The sequence below is a fragment of the Panthera tigris genome, chromosome A1 (assembly GCF_018350195.1).
Source record: "Panthera tigris isolate Pti1 chromosome A1, P.tigris_Pti1_mat1.1, whole genome shotgun sequence".
In the NCBI taxonomy this organism is placed as follows: domain Eukaryota; kingdom Metazoa; phylum Chordata; class Mammalia; order Carnivora; family Felidae; genus Panthera; species Panthera tigris.
This window is the reverse complement of record NC_056660.1, coordinates 27,045,754-27,065,363: the sequence shown is the minus strand read 5'-3', so window position 1 is coordinate 27,065,363 and position 19,610 is coordinate 27,045,754. Positions and strand designations below refer to the sequence as shown.

At 44.3% G+C, this 19,610-nt stretch overlaps 1 protein-coding gene across 2 annotated transcripts in view; it reads right to left on the bottom strand.

The window, feature by feature from the left end:
• ENOX1 (ecto-NOX disulfide-thiol exchanger 1) overlaps nucleotides 1-19,610 on the bottom strand; it is a 270,650-nt gene that overhangs the window by 96,499 nt on the left and 154,541 nt on the right. The gene's annotated exons all lie outside the window — the stretch shown is intronic.

Here is a 19,610-nt window from a genome sequence, read left to right as displayed (position 1 = left end):
CTCTGGATTATCAGTAATTCACTCACAACCAACCAGATTATTGAGAAGATGGGGCATCCAAAGGGGAAGGGCAGTGCAGTTGTTCCGACCCTAGAAAAATTGTTCCTGCGATTTTCTGATTGGATCAAAAATGAAACAGCAACAGAAGAAAAACTTTGCCAACCAAGATTAAATTACATTTCAAGAATTAGCACTAGACTACTAAAATTACCAAAGTGACGTCAGTGTAGGAAAATTGATCCAAAGATTAAATTGTACCGCTGAAAAGGAGGTTTAAAGGGATTACAGCAGCTTGCTTTACCCTTTACGAGATTCCATACAAACCATTATTCTTTATATTAATTATGGCCAAAGTGACCTCTTCCTGTCTCCTGTATTACTTACTGTGTTTCCATGGGAACAGAGTGGCAGGCTTAACTTCTTTAAGTAAATAATCTGGGGAAAGCCTTGAAATCTCTCTCTTACCAGCCGGAGCCGGCCTCAGAAAAATAATTAGCCCTATATGAAGAATGTAAGTTATTTTGGGTTATGTCCCGGTAAGCTGACAGTATGTTAATATCTTTTTTCCTGCTCAGGCAAGATGTAACTAAATTAATAAAACACTTTAACATATTATTCCTAACAATATCTGGATGTCTCAAGAACTGTTCATCTTTGTGTCTTTGGGGAACTCCGCGTTTAACATTCTCCCTCCGCTCCGCCAGATGCAGACGTGGAATGCCAGGAGAGGGCTGCTGAACTGTGTGTTTCTTTCCCCCACACAAGAAGCCCTTCTCAAGGATTCATCAGCTGCTGCCCAGACGGGCGGCTGTGCTGACAGAGTCAGAACACGGGATGATATGGAGAGGTCCAAGGCCTGGAAGACACCCCCACGATATCGGTCACCTTCCAGCCCCCCTGGGCTAGTGACTTAGCTACTGGCCAGGCCCCATCTGCCTCTCCCCAAGCCTCTCCTTGCAGGCTGCCTGGCGGGGAGGGGGGGGGTGGGGAGGGGGGTTGCCCTTCTGTGGCAGAGACAGCATGCGGTGCACCCAAACTCATGCTTTTCTTTGCTCAGTGCAGCGTCGTTCCTGACAGGTGACTGTCCCAGAGGCTGGTGCTCACCAGCGGGGCATGAGGGAGCGAGGGGTGTCTTCTGAATAATGTCTCTTCCCGCTGCTGGAATGGGCCTGGGTCTCTGACTCACCACACACAGGAAAGGTGCCCGGAGACCGACAGTGTCTGCTTAGGGACTCTTCTGTGCTCAAGAATAAACTTTTCGAGGGCGCCCGGGTGGTCAGTCGGTTAAGCGTCCGACTCTCGATCTCAGCTCAGGTCACGATCTCACAGTTTGTAAGTTCAAGCCCCGCGTCGGGCTCTGTGCTGATGGTGTGGAGCCTGCTAGGGATTCTCTCTTTCCCTCTCTCCCTGCTTCCCCTCCACGTATGCGCGCGCGCTCTCTCAAGATAAACAAATACATACAAAAATGAAAAAAAAAAGAATAAGCTTTTTCTTGTCGCTGGGAAGCCCCTGAAAATGTGGGCCTTATTTACAAACTAGCTGGTGTTCCTGTAAGCCAGTATTTCCCCCAGTAACGGCCTCCGTCCAGGTTCTCAGGTGGCGGTGGTGCTGACGGGGCCGCGAGCACGCTCTGAGAAATGCTGCTCAGACCATCGCTCGTTCTGTCACCTGGTTCCTGAATTGGGGCTACAGTTGGCTTGTTTGGACAAAACCTTCTGGAGGAAGCTCCATGCCCTGCACCTTTGAGGGCAGTCCTGCCCCGGCCACATCCCAATGCCCTGAGCGCCTCTTTTCGGAGTGAGGGCGAGAGTTCACCCTTCCCCATTTCCCCCAAATAAAAACCAGCAATAAGAATAGTGGTGGTAACAGCTAACAATTTCTAACATGCCAGGCACTGTGCGAGGCATGTGACTTGCACGATCTCCTTGCAGCACCCAAAAACACGATATAGTGAGTATGATCACAGTTTTTATTTTACAGGTGATGGAGCTGGGTTTGAGAGATGCAGGGGTTGGAGGCGCAGGCTTTCCACCCAGTTTACCTCCTGTCCTCGACATAATGCCATTGAGGTAGCCTGGGCGCGGGTAAGTGCTACAGCCGGAGAGGGAAGGAACCAAGGACACCATGAGAGTGGCAAATTTGTTGCTAAAACAGAAAACGGCTTCCACTTGTGGCACTGTTTGGGGAGCGTTCTGCTTGAGGCCCTATTTTAACACAGACACACAAGTCTCTTCTGCAGGAGAATCTTGGGAATGATCCATAAGGAAGGACCCGTCTGGCCCCCTTTGGACAGTCTTGACGCCTGACTCAGACCACTTAGGGATCCTCCTTCTGCCCCCCGTGTCTCTCTCCTCTGAAATGGCCACACTGATAGTCATGAACTGCCGAGCTCCTGAGCCGCAGTTGGTTAATAAGGCTCCATTGGGACAGCTGTGTCCAGGGGTGCCTGGGTGGCTCAGTTGGTTTTTGGGTGTCTGACTTCACCTCAGGTTGTGATCTTGCGGTCCGTGAGTTCAAGCCCCGCGTCGGGCTCTGTGCTGACAGCCTGGAGCCTGGAGTCTGCTTCGGATTCTGTGTCTCCCTCTCTCTCTGCCCCTCCTCCACTCACGCTCTGCCTCGCTCTCAAGAATAAATAAACATTAAAATATATATATATATTTATTTAAAAATTATATATATAATACATATTTATATATATTATATATAATATATATAATACGTATTATATATAATATATATTTATATATTATATATATTTATATATTATATATTTATATATAATATATATAATACGTATTATATATAATATATATTTATATATAATATATATTTATATATTATATATATTATATATAATATATATATAATACATATTATATATAATATATATTTATATATAATACATATTTATATATTTATATATTATATATAATATGTATAATATTTATAATATATATTGTATATTATATATAATAATATATATAATATATAATATATAATATTTATATATTAATATAATATATATATTTATATATTATAATATATTATAATATATAAATATATATTTATAAAATATTTATTTATAAAATATATATTTATATATAAAATATGAATATAAAAATATATAATATATTATATATATTATTTTATATATTATATATATATAATGTATATATGCCTCCCCCTCCCTCAACCTTCTGACCTCACCTGTGTGGTTGCTCTGTCATGTGCCTTCAGTTACAGTAAAGGCGATGGAAAAACCTCTCTTCCCACCGAGTCCCGTCCCCAAGATGTCCTCTGAACAGGCCAAGGAAAGCCCAGGACAAGACCTGGGCCTGCCCTCAGCTGACCAGGGGAAGGAAGGCCTGGGGTCGTTGGACTGCTGCCATGTCGGTGCCTCCCAGTGTCCAGACACAGAGCTGAAGGGCATCATGGCCCCGCTGCCCGGCCAGGCTCCTGCTAGACAGCCTCCTACGGTCCCAACAAACTGTAATCGATCTGTTTCTCAGTCACACCTGTATCACCGCGGAAGCAGCAATCTTCCTCAAATTGCTCACGGAAATTCCTTCTGCTACATTTTTGCAGGATTATTATTATTACAACTTAGCATTGACATAACATTTTATATTTGCAGTGTGCATTATAGCCTGCACATTAGCTATTATTAGGGAGAGCTAAACAGAAGCACAATGCGGTGTCTATTTCCATCTTTGTGTGAGGCCGGTGGAATAAGGGTAATTTGGAGAGTGCAGGTAAGCTAGATCCTGTTATTATAATGGCTTAAATTCGAGTCTGGAGGCACAACCCACAGCTGGCGAAAAAAACAGGAAAATCAGGAAAAAAGCCCCGTCTGTCTCCCCTTCCACACAGCTCATCCTCACCAAGGGGTCTGCGCCCCTGAGCAGCAGCCACAAGGTGCTGGGGGGTGCAGACACCACGGAGAATTCACATCATGCCTTCCTGCTTTGCCACCGACCTTATTCTCCTCTGATGCCACCCCCAGCTTTCCCCATCGTCCCCAGGGCAAAATGAGCCGAGAGGCTTGCCCACTCCTTTCAACAGTAGGATAAGCCTGCAATTTAAAGTACTGTTGAAGGATGCTGGGTGGGGGTGAGGGACCCCTTTCAAGGACTCGGGCGAGCACAGATCAAGACCCAGCAGTCTCCGGGAGAGGGTGGCCAGACTGCCAGGGCAGGATGAGGGGGAAGGAGGGGAGAGGGGATTGGGTTGTTGGAGTCCCAAACCCAGGCAGCAGGGCTACCGAGAGGGGCATTTCTCCCCTCAACTCCAGCTCTCCCCCCCCCCCCGCCCCCCTTTACTTTTTTTGATCAGATGTCAGTTTTCTTTTTCATTTTCAATGTTGACCTCCAAGAGTCAGGACTACCTCTTTTCTACCTTCTGAAGGCTTTAGAGATTCCTTTTCAGAGCAGACTCAGACCAAGATAAATCTCACAACGACACAGGTTTCGGGGGCGTGGGAACGCCTCCCCCGGCCATGGCCGCCACCCTCGCACACAGAGCGCCCCCCTTGGGTACAACTCTGCACCACTGGCTTTTAGCTCTGGGCCGCTGCACCCTTCGTAGCGGTTGGTCTTGTCCAACCAGAGAAGCCTGAATCACAACCTCTCCCCTGAAGGAATTCCTCCTCTCATTTATCATTTCCTCACCTGCCTGCCTCACCTCCTTCCCCCACTAACTTGCGGATTCCTTGGTCATTTCTCATTTTCTTCAAGACACCTTCCCCTCAAGAAGTGGGGATTTCCTGCTCCTACTAACACCTCCCCAGACACACACACACACACTCTTGAACTGGTGGTTTCCACCACATAAAACACATCCACACTCGGAAATGTGAAGAGAAGCTCAGCCCGAACCTCAACATTCTCAGATGTAGGCACCATCTTTTGCAAGGAATAGCAACTTTTCCCACAGTTTGTTTTTTTTTTTTTTTTTTTTTTTTTAAATCTTAGCACATCATATACTTGGGGCAACAAAGAGGAGTTGCACAGAAAACGCTTTTCTCCCCTCAGTTTTTGTGCTTTATATAAACGTTAACTATCCAGTCTACTAAGAGAGAACCAAGACTTTGCTCTCAAGCCTTTTTTGGGGGTGGGGGGGCCGGGGGGAAGGGGTGGGTGGGGACTGTGCTCGGGCTGCCCGTGAAGTCTCATCCTCTCCACTCCCCTGGTCACCAGTGTTGAGACTGATTGATGCGCACGTATTTGTGCCTGGCATTAGGGCAGAAAGAATTCCTGTCCTCTCTAAGTACGTAACCACAGTAGAACCACACTGGTATGAATAACTGAGGCCAGTATTCCTCCAAGTTTCCTCCACCCGCAGCCCTCATTTGTTCCACTTTGGTATCTTAAATGGGAATTCTTGGAGCTATCCCATCCCAGACCCTCTGAATATGAGGGTCTGGGATGGGGTCTGAGGATGTGCCTTTCAACGACCATCCAGGGCGGGCTGAACGCATGCCAAAGTTTTAGAGCCGCTTCCCTGGCCCGTAGGGACCGGGATCCCCGTTCCTTCGTAACTTTCTTCCAGTCTTACATTTCTTTCGTCATTTTTTTTTGACACCTGCTTTCTCTGAGCCTTTTCTGGCAGCTTTTCTGTTCTTAAAAGGACCTTCTCGTGTCCAGCTTTTACCCTCCAACATGGCCGCCGAGGCCTCTCCGCCATCTGCCTTGCCTTCTCGCATTTCATCAATCTATCCACCTGTTCCTCTCTGAACGCTACTTACTGCCTCTCCCGTGATGATATTGTGACTGAATGCTTTCATAAATCCTCCCGGCAGTGTCTCCAAAACACATTTTTCTGATCTACTGGATGTTGTTGCGTATTCGTTTTCTTTGCAGCCATATTTCTGGAGAAAGTGCCTGCTGCAGCAGGTCCGTGGCTTGCGCCCCGGAGAGGCCCAGCCCAACCTCTGTGCCCGGTGGGAACTAATGACCCTTGGCCAGGGGTCCTGACACCAGCTTCTTACTGAGGAGAGGGGGCCCATCCCTGCTTGTCTCTAACCACTGATGGATGAGAAAACAGTTCCTGGCTATTCTCCTAGAGTCTGAGAAAAGCAGAGACTCTGCACTTGGCCTTCCCCACGTTTTTCTGCATCAGACTATCCTCATTTTTTTTTGTCTTTCCTCCCAAACAACCCTTTTCCGATTAGCCAGAGGATGCTTCACATGTTCCTCACGCAGCTATGACGAGGGGGGGGTTCTCCACCTGTGTCACGCATGCCACACTTAAACCAATAAACTAGCTCCCTTTCATTTCTTCTTTCTCTGGTCCTTGGTGATTTGCCATGTCAGTCACTTCCTTTCCCCTAAACATTTTTATCTTTTACTTCATTTTCTTACCTTAAAATTTGTTATGCTTATTTATTGTTTGAGAGAGAGAGAGAGAGCGCGAGAGAGCGAGCAAGCCAGGGAGGGGCAGAGGGAGGGACAGAAAGAAATCCCAAGCAGGCTCCGCGCTGTCAGCCCAGAGCCCGACTTGGGGTTCAAACTTGCAAACTGTGAGATCATGGCCAGAGCTGAAACCGAGTGCCGGGCACTTAACCAACAGAGCTGCCCCGGTGCCCCACCTTTTACTTCATGTTCGTTTCCTTCCCTCATCCTTTATTACCTTACCCCAACCTGTTTCTTCCCCCCGTTCTTTCTATTATTGACGGACATCAGTCCCCATGTCACGTGCCAGTGGTTTTCAAGCCTTTGTGCGGCAGAAATACCTGAGGACTATTTCATAACTCACGTGAGTGGGCATTAACTCCCAGCCGTTGCCAGGAAAGCTTCCCAGCTCTTTCTCACGCGGAGCCAGGGCTGTGAATCACTCATCTACACCTTCTGTCACTGCTCACCGGTATCAGTCTTCCACGATGCCATAGTACCAGGTATTTGCAAAGTGCCACGGAGCCCCTTCCTCGGTCATTTCTTACGACCTCAAGTAAACTCTCTTAGGATGAGCCGCACGTTACTATCGAGAAGGCTGGGGCTTGGAAGAGACACATTGTTTGCCAAGCCACTCCAGAAACAAAACTCAGCTACTTCCAGAGGCCTCTAACTTCATCTGGCTCGAAGTTATTTCTTTATTATGTTCAGTGTCTCTAAACGCTTCCAGGGATACCGGTTCTCACTCGTCTATCCACTTCCTTAGAGCCTTTCTAATGATTTTGCCACCCAAAGGACCCCCTCATCAAATGAGTGTCAGGGTGAACTTGGCCTTCCTTAGGCCCAGAGAATAGGAAGGAAGGAAATGTGGAAGGAAGCCTTCCAAAACCGTATTTTCAGAACCCTTGATTTCCCCTCCCTTAAGATGGCTCTAGTTCACATTCTTAACGTTTATTTATTTTTGAGACAGAGAGAGACAGAGCATGGACAGGGGAGGGGCAGAGAGAGAGGGAGACACGGAATCTGAAACGGGCTCCAGGCTCTGAGCTGTCGGCACAGAGCCCGACGCGGGGCTCGAACTCACGGACCGCGAGATCATGACCTGAGCCGAAGCCGGACGCTTAACCGACTGAGCCACCCAGGCGCCCCTAGTTCACATTCTTCAACGGGACACATCTTCTCATTACTGCTTTCACCCCCAGAGCTTGAGTGCTACAAAAGCCTGCTTCAACAAACCCCACATTCATCTTCCCCGAGTCCTTGGGCAGGGAAAAGTGCACGGATTTTAAAAACTGTCTAGATGGCTAAATTATAGCAATTTTTCTCTGGGAGAGAGTTGTTCAGATATTAAAACCTTCTATGTACTGAGTGTGATAATCTTTCTCACATTCCCACAAAAAAAAAAAAAAAAGAGCAGTTTTTGCTTTGCTCATTAAAATGATTTGTTTTTGGTTTTTGATGAGTGTAATTTCTCAGGTAGCAATGTTTCATTCTTACTAGCAACTCCTTAAAAACCCTCTGCAAGTGCGGAAGCCCCAGTTAAGCACTATTAATCAAATGCTAAATGCTTTTAAACAGCTCTACCCCCTTTTTTCTAATTGAGAAATAGAGCTGTTTGGGCAAGTTTATGGGGTGACCTTGATTGAATTAAAGAGGTCAGGGATGGAACAGACTTCAAACTCATATTCAATGATTTTAAAGAAATGACTTCCCTCCAATTAAGCAGGAATTAGCATGAAATATTTTGTTTCCGAAAGGTTAAAGGAATTCCTCTGAGAAACCAGCTCTCTTGTTGCCTGTTCTTTATTGAACACGAGAGAGAAGGCACCACGGATAGTTTCAGAGAGAGTGCTTTGTTAACATGGTGCTGATGAGCTGGCATCGATGATAACATTCCTTAGAGTCACAAATGCTGTATCGAAGGGGCAAAAAGTCCAATTTAAGTTTTAATTTCTGTTTCAAAAGCCCAAAGACCCAACAACTTCCAATGACTAAGAAAAATCAAGTTACATTTTCCCTCTGCGTTAATTTCAACCTAGTTCTAGGGGCAAAGTTTCACATATTACTTTATTTCTTTGCCGTTCCTCATTTCAGTTCCATCCCTAACCTTGCCATAGTCTCCCACCTTTTAATGGTCTGAAGGGACAGGTTCTTCTCCCTGCTCTAAATAGTAACACACAGAGTTTGTGACACCGAGTTATGGAAGCAGGATTGTCCAGAGGAAGACACGTCGGTGGAGGTTTGGGGACTACAGGGCATTGTTTTTGAGGAGCGTTAGTCCTGAGAAGCACACTGGCCGCGCTCTTTTACGTCCCTGCTCCTGCCAACTTCAGAGAGGCATGGAGACACGGATTACACACAGGAGGGTGGCAGAGGGGGTACTACAGAGGGCAAGAAGGGACTTGAAGGGCACACTCCTCTTCTGAGATTTGGGGCAAGTTAGTAAACCTCCATTAGAGCTCAGGATCCTCATCTGAAAAACATGGTCAGTACTGGGAGGATTAAACAGACAGTAGTTGTGGGGTTTTTGTTGTTGTTGTTGTTGTTCTTATTTTTTGGAGGGAGGGGTGGTCCCAAACTGAAGGAAAAAAAAGCCCTTCAACAGATTAGAAATTAGTTCTTCCTAGTTTTAATTTCCTATCCCTTCATTTCACAAACTCTTGTCTTTGTACCGTGCAACGCCACATGCTGGCCATTCAGAAAGGAAAAGATCTCACACTAGTCTTTAAGGAACACACGGGGTGGAAGGCCCACCCGTGTCATGTTTTTACTCTTCTTTGCTTGCAACAAAATACAGCCTTCTCCAGGGAGAAGATGGAGTTCTGATGCATAGATTTATACAACCTCTTTTCAGATCATCTCAGCCCCCACGGTTCCTTAGGTCAGGGTGTACCTGCTCGCATGGGCTATAACTCCTGAGGGTCCAGGGGGCTGTGAGCCAGTGCTATTCCAAGAAAGGAGAACTCTGATGATGTGCTGCTAGGATTCTTCACAGCACACAAGCAACGCTCTCAGATCAAAGACCGAGTCTTGATTAGTCTTACAAGACTTTGTGTGCTAATTTCTCTCCTTAATCTGGTACTTCGAGACAAGTGGTCTCGTGGTCCCGTACACGGCATTAAGAATTCTGTGAATATTTGTTTTAATTTTATCACCGCTTTGTAGTATGACATTGCTTGGCACATTGCATGGTAGCAAAGAGCTAAGGACAGAGAAATGGATAACTTTAGGGTGCTCGGGTCACATAAACTATCCTAGAAAAGCGTGGGATGGCAGGTGGAGACAATTCCTGAGAAATGGACTGGTAAATCACTAAAAGAAGAGTAACCTACCTCTACAAGATTTGCCAAATACGTGTTGTCACTGAAGTTGTGTCTGAATGCTTGTAATTACAAAAACCTGAAACTTGCAGAATTTATCTGACATTCCAACTAATTACTGTTAGGGGGGAAACAACAACAACAACAACAACAACAACACATTTTTCTCATTAAATTAAAACATGGGTTGGGCAGGGAGAGGGCATAATACTTGTAAGATCTCTCCTGGGTCAAAACTTCCCTGAGACTGTGCATCTCAATAGGATTGGTATTATCGTAGATGCTGTCCCTCTGATCTTTAAGACTTATTGAGAGGTACATCTCATAAAAAAAAAAAAAAAGCCCCAGGAACAATGAAACAGGGACAGCACTACAATAAGTCCTGAAATTAGATGGTCAACAAACTGGTGATCTTCTCATATGCTCTCCCAGACCCTAGGGATGCAAAGGATATATGGGATGAGATGGGGAATAAAAGGGCTAATATTGTGGTTCAGATCATTCCAGACCGACCATCAAGTCTGTGCCTGTGTTTTGAGAAGTACCTTGATTTTTCTCTTTACTTTTCTGGAGAGCTGGGGAGTGGAAAACACGAGTTGTGACAGGGTATAGGGTTTGCCAAAGGAAATGTGTGATGGCACGGCTCTTTCCCCATGCACTTCACCTCTTCAAAGCATTTCTTCTTCTTGCCTAAAGCCATAGAACAGATTGCTTTTGAGGAAATAAATATCACTCAACTAGAAAAGAGACTGTGCCAATTTCCTGAGTATTTTTAAAAACTGGCATTTCTGTTGGAATGGGCCTAAAAACAGTTTGCTGGATGCTCTGCCGATGTTGAAGTCAACCTCTTTCTAGTCAAAAATACAGAAAATAATGGGGAGACTAAACACGAGCCCCAGTCAGCTTTGTCTGGATTAACATTTTAAGGTAATACACTCTCCAGTCTACCTTTGCCTCCAAATGGCATCATGGCGCCATGCACGTCACAGGCTTTCAAAATCCTTGGTTGATTTTATTTGGTTACAGCCTCTTATGAAGCCACTTAAAGCATTTGGGGGAGATTCTGGAGCTTTACTCCCATCAAATTTAGTGGTGCCTTGTGAAGGTCATTAACCAGGAAAGAAGGAAAGTAGCACTGAGCTCTAGACTGTCCACTTGCTATCTTGGGGAACTAACATAACTTCTCAACATGTGACTGCATCTTCCTGTCTGTGAAAACAGAAAGTGGTTGTGCAAGATGATTTCTAAGGGTCTCTTCCACATCTGAAGAGACTCATCATTGCCATTCCTGGCGGGTAAGAATTCAACAGCAGAATTCAAAAGCAGAATTCAACAGAATTCAACAGCACATGTCTGCCCGGTTTAGAACTTGAATTATTTCTTGACTCTTAATCTAAGAGCTATACAAATATGATCAGTCCTTGAAACAGGAAATTGTGAGACAATGGGGTCTGGAAATTAAATGTGGAAATTCCCTAATGTAAAGCAAAAGGAGGCAATAATAAGTTTCCATTATCTGACACTGGTTACTACTTTTAATTTTCTTGTTTGACTGGAAATGGCTAGGTATTCCCCAATCAATGTGAATTTTATCACACGTTCTCCGAGGTAATTTAAAAATTAATACTTACTACTTATTAGTTTAATTATTAAAATAATACATGTATATACTGTGGAAATTTCTGAGATGCAAAGAGAAGAAAACAAAAATTACCTATAATCACACCGCCCAGAAATAATCGCTGAATATTTTGACCCATATCCTTACATATTTTCCCTAACATACAAGTTATGAATGTAACACATATACAAACCACATGATCCGTACATTGATTTGTAACTGATTTTATCACTTAGCAATACACTGAGAATCTCTCATGCCATTATATAGGCTTCCAGAATATGATCTTTCTCAAGGCTGTTTATGGATATATAATTAATTAACCAATATCCCAGTGTTAGATATTTACATGTTTCTAAAGTGATTCGATAACTGAAAATTTAGGTAACTGCATTGTCAATGGCCCATTTGCCTTAAGTGGAAAGCAAGGGCCTCTGGGACACAGCGAGCGGCTCTGGAAGTCATGGTGGGCTCATTAAGAACCTGCAACACCCGAAGCACTATGATAAATACACTCTGTCTTGCAACTTCTGCTCTAGAAATGATTCTTCCTACTTCTCTGCTACTGACGGGGAGTCTAAAATAAAGTTCCCTTTCCCTAGCCTCTTCCCAGAAGGCTTCACACGCTGTGTCCTGAAAACTGGGGGGAAGAGTGGCTGAGCCCTTAGTCCCTCTCTGGTGTCAAGGACGTTCACCCAAATAAAAGAGTTTCTAAGCCACTTGGACATGGGAGAGCTTACTATAATAATAATTTCCAAACTTGCTATAAACTTCAAAGCCCAGGGATTCTAAGTGTAAGCATCATATCACGCAGGGGGAGTTTCCAAGACAGGAAGAAAGTAATTACTTCTTTCAATTACTTTTTTCGGTAGCTATGCGGCACTCCGCTGTGCACGGATACCCGGAATTCTATAGGACTGTGTCTTGTCCTCACTTATCGTATTTATACAGTAGTCTTAGTATCGTCAGGTCTCTGATTAGTGAAGCTTATGGGCGACAGTGTTAGCGGTCAAGGTGCAATAACCGTGTCACCAAGTGTGTTTTGATGAACAAGGCAGAATGAACACACGGAAGAATTAGGACAATGATGTTCATAAACAGTACATCAGTGCTAAGAAGTTGGTAATAGCATATGTTTTAATATAGTCTGGTATTGATTCTTTTGGCCAATGTCCCACCTTAACAGTGTTATAGTCACATTTTAAGATTTTAGATGGAGAGGTACAGAAGAAAATCAATAGATACTATCTTTCCACTACCAACCAGCCACATATCTATAGCCTCTCTGCCATACTCACATTTAAGAGATCTAAAAGATGCTTTGGGGACGGCTGGTCCAGTTATCAGGCTTCTAATAACCTCAGGAATCCACTCTGACTACCTCAAAGATTATAGCTTCAACTCCCAGCGATTCACGAAAAAAGAGCCTATGATCCAGAAGAGATACGTGCTCATTCTCTGTTTTCTCTTTCATTAACATATAAAAAGGAAGCTTAAAAAAACACTCACTTGTTACACAAGAACTGTCTGAAAACAAAATCATACAGAATTATTGTTTCTGAACCCTAAAAACATATAGCAAAGTGCTTATGTAGTTAAGCTGTGGAGAAGAAAAACGATTAGAAGCGAAACTATCTTTTGTAGTATTAAAACTAACAGTTTTCTTCTTTCCTTATTCTTAATCATTAGATTTTCCAAAATGACCAAGCATTATCTTTTTATGAAAAACAGCTTTTATTTTTAAAACGTTACATGCTGCTGGAGGGCAATGAGCTGATCTACTGAAAGTATTTTCTATCTACTAAAAGTATTTCTAGGATTCACCAACTAGAATCACTCGATTCTAACTGACACTTGACAAAAGTCAGTGTCGAAGAGGATAATCCTTATTTCATAATCAGAAACTCCCACTTATTATTTACAAGCGAAAAGGAACAATTAGGAATAAACACTACTAAGGAATTCTTCCTTATGTTTAGGAAAGAAAAACAAAAACTTACAAACTTACCCAGATCCTGTCATCTAAAGTCCCTCAAAAATATTCTGATTTTTTCCAGAAGTTGTGCAAACCACACTTAAATCCCAACAACACTGTGTTAATTTTGCTCAAATCCAAGCTGAAAACATATTTTAACATCCTGTCAGAATGAGATACTAAGAGTGTCGATAAAATGACACTAAAATAAATGTAAATTTAGACTGTGGTTACAAGTGGCTGCCTGAGTCTGGGAAGATGTTAGGTTGCTATAGTATTTTCCATAGCAACTTTGAGTCTTATTACATAAATATTCCCTCAGTGTCCTTACAGCCTACTAAGAAAACTGGATTAAATCTACTCTCCTATGTAATGATCCTGCCTCAAACCTTATCAGAATGAAATGCCCAGAAAACATAATAAACCGTAATCTAGATCATGGCGCTTTGGCAGGTGCGAGGCGTCAGGGGACCACGGGCTGTGCGTGAGTAGCTGTGCTGTGACCTCATCCCGTGCACGGGCCACTTGTCTACGCTCTTCTCAGGTCAAGGTCTCTGCAGTTCTCCCTTTCTGAGGATGGGCTGTTAACTTCCTCCCTTTTCTCCTCTGATGTCACCAAGCTCCCGGGGCCTCCCGTCACTAGGCAAGAAGCTAGGGTTTCACAGAGCCTCAGCCTGTTCTGCAAAAGCAGCTGGGACCCTGTGCTGGGCTGTCACAGCAGGAAACCGGCTCCAAGCCAGTGTTGACCAGGAATACAAACTGTTTGAGATCCTCAGCGAGGGCTCAACTGGGTTTTGTGGGGGTGCAGCACAGTTGCAGGGTTAGAGTATCTGACAAAATCTGCGGTCTCCTAGACACAACGCAATTTCAGCAGAACCAATCAATTTTTACACTAAATGCACGATTATGGAGAATGTGAGAGAGATGTCAGGAATATGGCATTATCAGGTACTACACAAAAATAAGATTAATAAGGGGCTAAGCTTAAAAAGAGCTGAGGCTCCAAATGTTACTTTGTAGGACAGATAAACAGTCTGGTTGGACCAGAGTGCTTCCATGACAAAAGAATCCTATGCTAGAGGATCAATTTAATAGCATCCGTCTCTTGCATTTAAAAGGTAAGGCAATTTACAAAAATAATTATTTCTATGCTTTTTAAAACCATGTCCTTTATGAAAGGGAAGCTGTAAGTGCACACGAGATGAGGGAACTGAAAATTCTACCTGAAATAAGCATTGGCTTGACTTCCTTTGGTAAGATTAGCAAGATTTGAAAAAGGACGGGGTGGGAGGGTAGCAAAAGCCTTGGCTCCTTGAGAATGAAGCTCTATTTCCAGAGTTCAGAAATGAAACAGCCTGCTCAGCCCACATCAGAAGGTGCATTTCATCATCTTTCAGCCATATTAGTTTTAATTAATCACATTTCTTTGTTTGGCACTTGGATTCCCAGAAGACATTCTTCTGTGGATGAAAACAAGACGCTCGTCTTCAACTCAGTGGTCGCAGATGGACACACACCGCCGCTGTTTCTCCTTCGGGTTGTCATCACATGTGAACACAAAAGTCTGCGAACACATTGTCCTTCCTTGCTTCCTCTCACCACTGGTGCACCTGCCCTGGGGGTCTGCTCGTGCAGGGATCTCGGCGTGGCTGTGGCCTCACTGGGTCAGTTCACTTTTCACTTCTGAGTGCTCTCGTCCCTCTGCGGAGTTCTGAGCAACTCCTGAGTGAGCCTGCTTAGATCACATGCAGTGTTTCCTAAAACCTTCTACTAGCTGCCAGTGACGTGGCCCCCTTCGGCTGGCCCCCTGCAGGATCCTTCTCTGGCATCCTTCCTTCTGTGCCCAGGCTGGTGCTGGGGGGGGGGGGTGGGGGTGGGTAGCACTAATCCTCTTCTCAGGTTTGTGACAAACTGTAATCTGTTGGGCATCCTAAATGTCTTTCAAAAGCACTCTCGTGTAGGAATTAATCAGGAAAAACACGAAGGCAGTCCTGGTGTTCAAAGAGATCAAGGGAATAGCCAGAGAGAGCGCCTTCTTGTTGTTAATTTCTTTAACCTCAAGCTGCCAGCTACATATGAAACTATTCAGACACACTGAATACTGCTAGGTCCAACTGAATTTGATTGTGAGTCTCTAATTTGATTCAATTAGCTGAAAGATTTTCGGAATCCTTGCTGGATGTGTTATTGAAATTAAAAGAATAAATCTGTACCTACATGTGGAAAGTTTCCATGGCAAATCGACAACTAGAAAACACCTTTCATAATTAAAAGAGTATTTGCTCCTATGAAGAGCTCAGAGATTAAATGAGGTGTAATTACAATCCAAGAACATTTGTTTGCGCATTATGAAATGTTTTAAGGGTTGTCTATTAAGGAAGGACATTTTAGTTTTATCCTTCTGAAATTTGTCTTCAATGTACAATCTACACTCATCAGATACTGGATGAGGTGCAAACACTGGATGGAGGTATTTATTTTGGTTTACATCAAATTTACGGCAATGGCTTTCGAACATATTTGGCATTAGGCTTTTAGGCATTTAGCCACTGTACTTTTTAACTTAAAATGTATATTTCTTCTCTTCAAAAAGCACCTCACACTCTTGAGGGCAGGGTAAACTGTGCCTAGCCCTCTCCATACTGCCCCCCCCCCCCAACCAGGTCCACAGTGTCTGGAGAAGAAGAAGGGCTTGACAAATATTTGTTGATAAATAGAATGATGCTGAGTGTCCACTCTCCGGGCCACAGCCTATTCAGCACGTGGCACTGGATTTTGAACGCATAAAAGTTGTGAACATTTTGAGAAATGAATCATCCTCGTTTGAACAAGCTTCTTAAGGCTTTCCGTTTAGAGCAAATGTTCTCAGGGTTACCATGTTCCCATCAACTTCTGGGACAAAGGCATCAAAAACAAAGACCAGAAGAAGAAGGGGCATGTGCAATTGAAGTCAACACAATTCACTTACTTGGTGAAAGGCCCAGAGCCGGGTGCCCTAGGTGACGACGACAAGCGGAGGTCAGTTACTGAGCACTTACTATGTGCTCAACGCTGTTGGTGCGGTCGGGAGGGCTTTCCATGAACCGACTCCACAGTACTATGGCTAACTGAGTTCTGCCACACGAGGCCTTACACTCTGGACAGATTTCCTCTTTTCTTCCCTTTGTTCCCTGTGCACTCCTGCCCCACCCCTACTGCCAACCTGGAGGAAGGAGGAGGAAGCAGCAGCAATAGATATGGCTTTTAAAGTGGGGCTTAATTCCAGTAAAAGGCAGACGATGCAGCAGTAAATTTGAATTTTTATCAGAAATCATCTTCACAGGCTTTGGAGCCGGATGCCAATCTTCTTGAATGAATGCTTCAATAAATCTGTCTTGATTTTCAAATTTATTAACAAAACTCATTTTCATTTTTATCAGCATCTTAGTTTTGCTCCAGCGGCTCTGTTTCCCCTTTAGGAGGTAACTGATAAGGAGGAACAGTGAACTGCCTGCCCAGCATTATATGGCAGTTATGGCAGGACTGGGGAACCCTAGCCAACGACACGTTGTAAGTTATTACAGGTGGTAAAAAGCAAAAGTACAATGAAATATTCTGCACAACCAGAAGAGCAGAGATATGCCAAAAACACTGATTTGAAAAAAATTAAACCCAAGATATAAGCCCAAACATAATAAATTGTATCCTTTCTAGAAACCAAGGAAAGTCAATTCTCTCCGTCTCCCCTTCAGAAATAAAATCTGTGCAGGTTGGCGTGGGCTCTAGGAGGAGGTGAGGAGCAGAGAGGTCCTGGTGCATCGGCCTCACGCAACTTGGCAGGTGAGCCTCTCCACAGTCCTCTTGGACAGGAGGAGGCTCCACGAAGGATGCCCTCCTCTGGAATTTCCAAGAAGTCTTGGGTCACCCACTGCCCGGGAGGTTGGAGGCAGAAGCTCCCTGTTTCGGCAGAAAGCAAAAGGGCAAGGGATTCTTTAAAGAATAGAAAGATTTACTGCTAGGTCAGCCCTTAGCAACTTCCATCAGTGAATTGAGCCTTTTGAGATGCCTGCTCCTGGGTGACTGACAGATGCAAATTTGCACCCGCAATGAATGCAGAGAGTCTCGGATGACACCACTGAAAGGTGTGTTTTCCTGAGGCTGCTGGGCCTGGATCCCTCCCCTCCCAGCAGCAGTTTGCAGGGATCCTGTCTGAAGCTTGGTCAAAAGACCAGATGGGAATTCTTGCCATCAGGCTGTGTCCCTGAATATGCTGGGCTGAAAGGAAAACAGCTGCTAGCCTTTTGGCAGGATCTGCGGGGCCCAGAGGAATAAAAAAGGTTAGTTGCTTTCCTTTTCCTCTAATCAGTCCTGCGCTTTCCCCATAAACCACACGCCGCGTCCTCTGGTCCATCTCATTCTGAAAAGCACGAAAAAGACTTTGAACTCCTGGGGACCTGGCATCTGAACTCCAGTTTTTCCATCTCTCCCACCAGCACTCGTATAGATCATGCTCTGTGTTGTGTGCATTCATTGCGCTGGCCAAGGAAAATCCCGGAGAACTGAAAGTTCAGGTCCTGCTTCAGGCTCTTATTAGATGCCTGGGGGAAAAAAACCAACAGAGATCTAGCTAGAAGGCTCTTCAGGGAAGCTGCCAGAGAGACTCGCGCATCTCAGCCTAGGGAAGGGAGCTTTGAATTCTTCTGCAGTGGAACTGTGGGTCTATGCTTGCTGTCACAGTCTAGAAGACCTCCCACTGGAGCCTACTGCCTGAGTCATTATTATTCTTGTCCTATTCTGAGCAAACTATGAAATTATACACATTCCTCATTTGGGAAGTTGAGGACTTGTTTAAAAAGAAATGTCACCTCAAAATTAAAAAAAAAAAGCCACGGGTTCAAATAAGAATTTCTGATTGATTTCTTTTCTTCTACACCTACCGTATAAGAATGTTAAGGATCCAAGTTTCATGTAAACTTGCCCCTCAACTAGAAACTTCAAAAATGATGAAGGCTTTATTGAGAAAAGAAAATTATTTATTTATCAGCAGAGCTCATTAAATGTAAGAAATTCACACTAAAACTTGCTCTTTGCTTTTGATATACGCAGGCTTGAGGGACAGAAATTGCCGTCCTCAAATAAATAAGTCCACGCCCAATAATCGGTCCTGAGAAATCTCATTTCCACTTAATAAGAGACATACACTGACACATAAATGCTAGGTTCAATTTTCAGACAAAAGATACATGGCTTCAAAAACTAGTGGCACGGTGCCTTCTTTTCTGCTAAGCTTCTGAAAGATTTAAATGAGTGGCATTTGAGGATGAAAGGGAAATTTTCTAAGGCAGTGGTCCTGAAAGTTTAGCGCGCCTCAGAATTCCCTGGAGAATTTAAATCGCAGATTTCTGGATCTCACATCCCCACCCCTGCCTCTTAGAGTTCCTGATTCCTTGGGGATGGCGCAGGGTCCAAGAATTTACATTTCTAACAAATTCCTAGGAGGTGCCTGATGGTGCTGGACGGGGGACCACACTTGAAAGAACCACTGCGCTAGGGAAATTGAACTCCCTCCTACGTACGTCTAAAAGAAAAGGATTTTCTTGTGATCATCATTCATGGCCCTGGCACTCGCTGAACCCCGGAGAAAGGGAGCACTCTGACCACTTTGCAATCTTGATGACCTGAGTATTGGAGTCTTGGTTTTGGCTTCTACGGACACACTAGCAAAGATCCTCTGTTCCTGGCCACTTGATTCTGTTAAAGAGCCTGAGGTGGGTGAGTATTTTATTCACTGGTACGTCGAAGGAGACAGGTCAAATCCATGCTATTCCTCTGATTTTCTTTTTTGGAAATGGTGGCAGTTGTGGTCCTTCCCAGGCCCTTGAGACAACACGCTTCCCCTCGGACGAGCAAGTAATCTCCCTGGGTGTCTCCCATATCTGATTGAGCATCTTTCTTGCCTGTAATGCCAAGAGATTTGCATCTAATTCGGGGAGAGAGTTTTCAATCAGCATCTGAGTGTAGGCGGAGCGCGAAAAGCAAGGTTCTCTCTAAGCTTCTCTCCTTTTTCCAACTCAGGAGTGATGCCCCTTTCTTGGTACCAAATGAGGCCACCTCTTTGATTACAGGTTAGGGAACGTTGATTGGAAAAATGTCTAATTCTCCAGCACATTGGCTCAGAGGCTAGAAAGCTCCTTTAGGGATTAAACAATTCCCATGTAAGAAGCACACAGACTGAGACCAAATTTTATCTGTATCTCAGCATCAGCGGTGGCTGCCACACTCTGGAAAAGGATTTTTATGGGAATAGGCAAATATCCCTGAAGAAA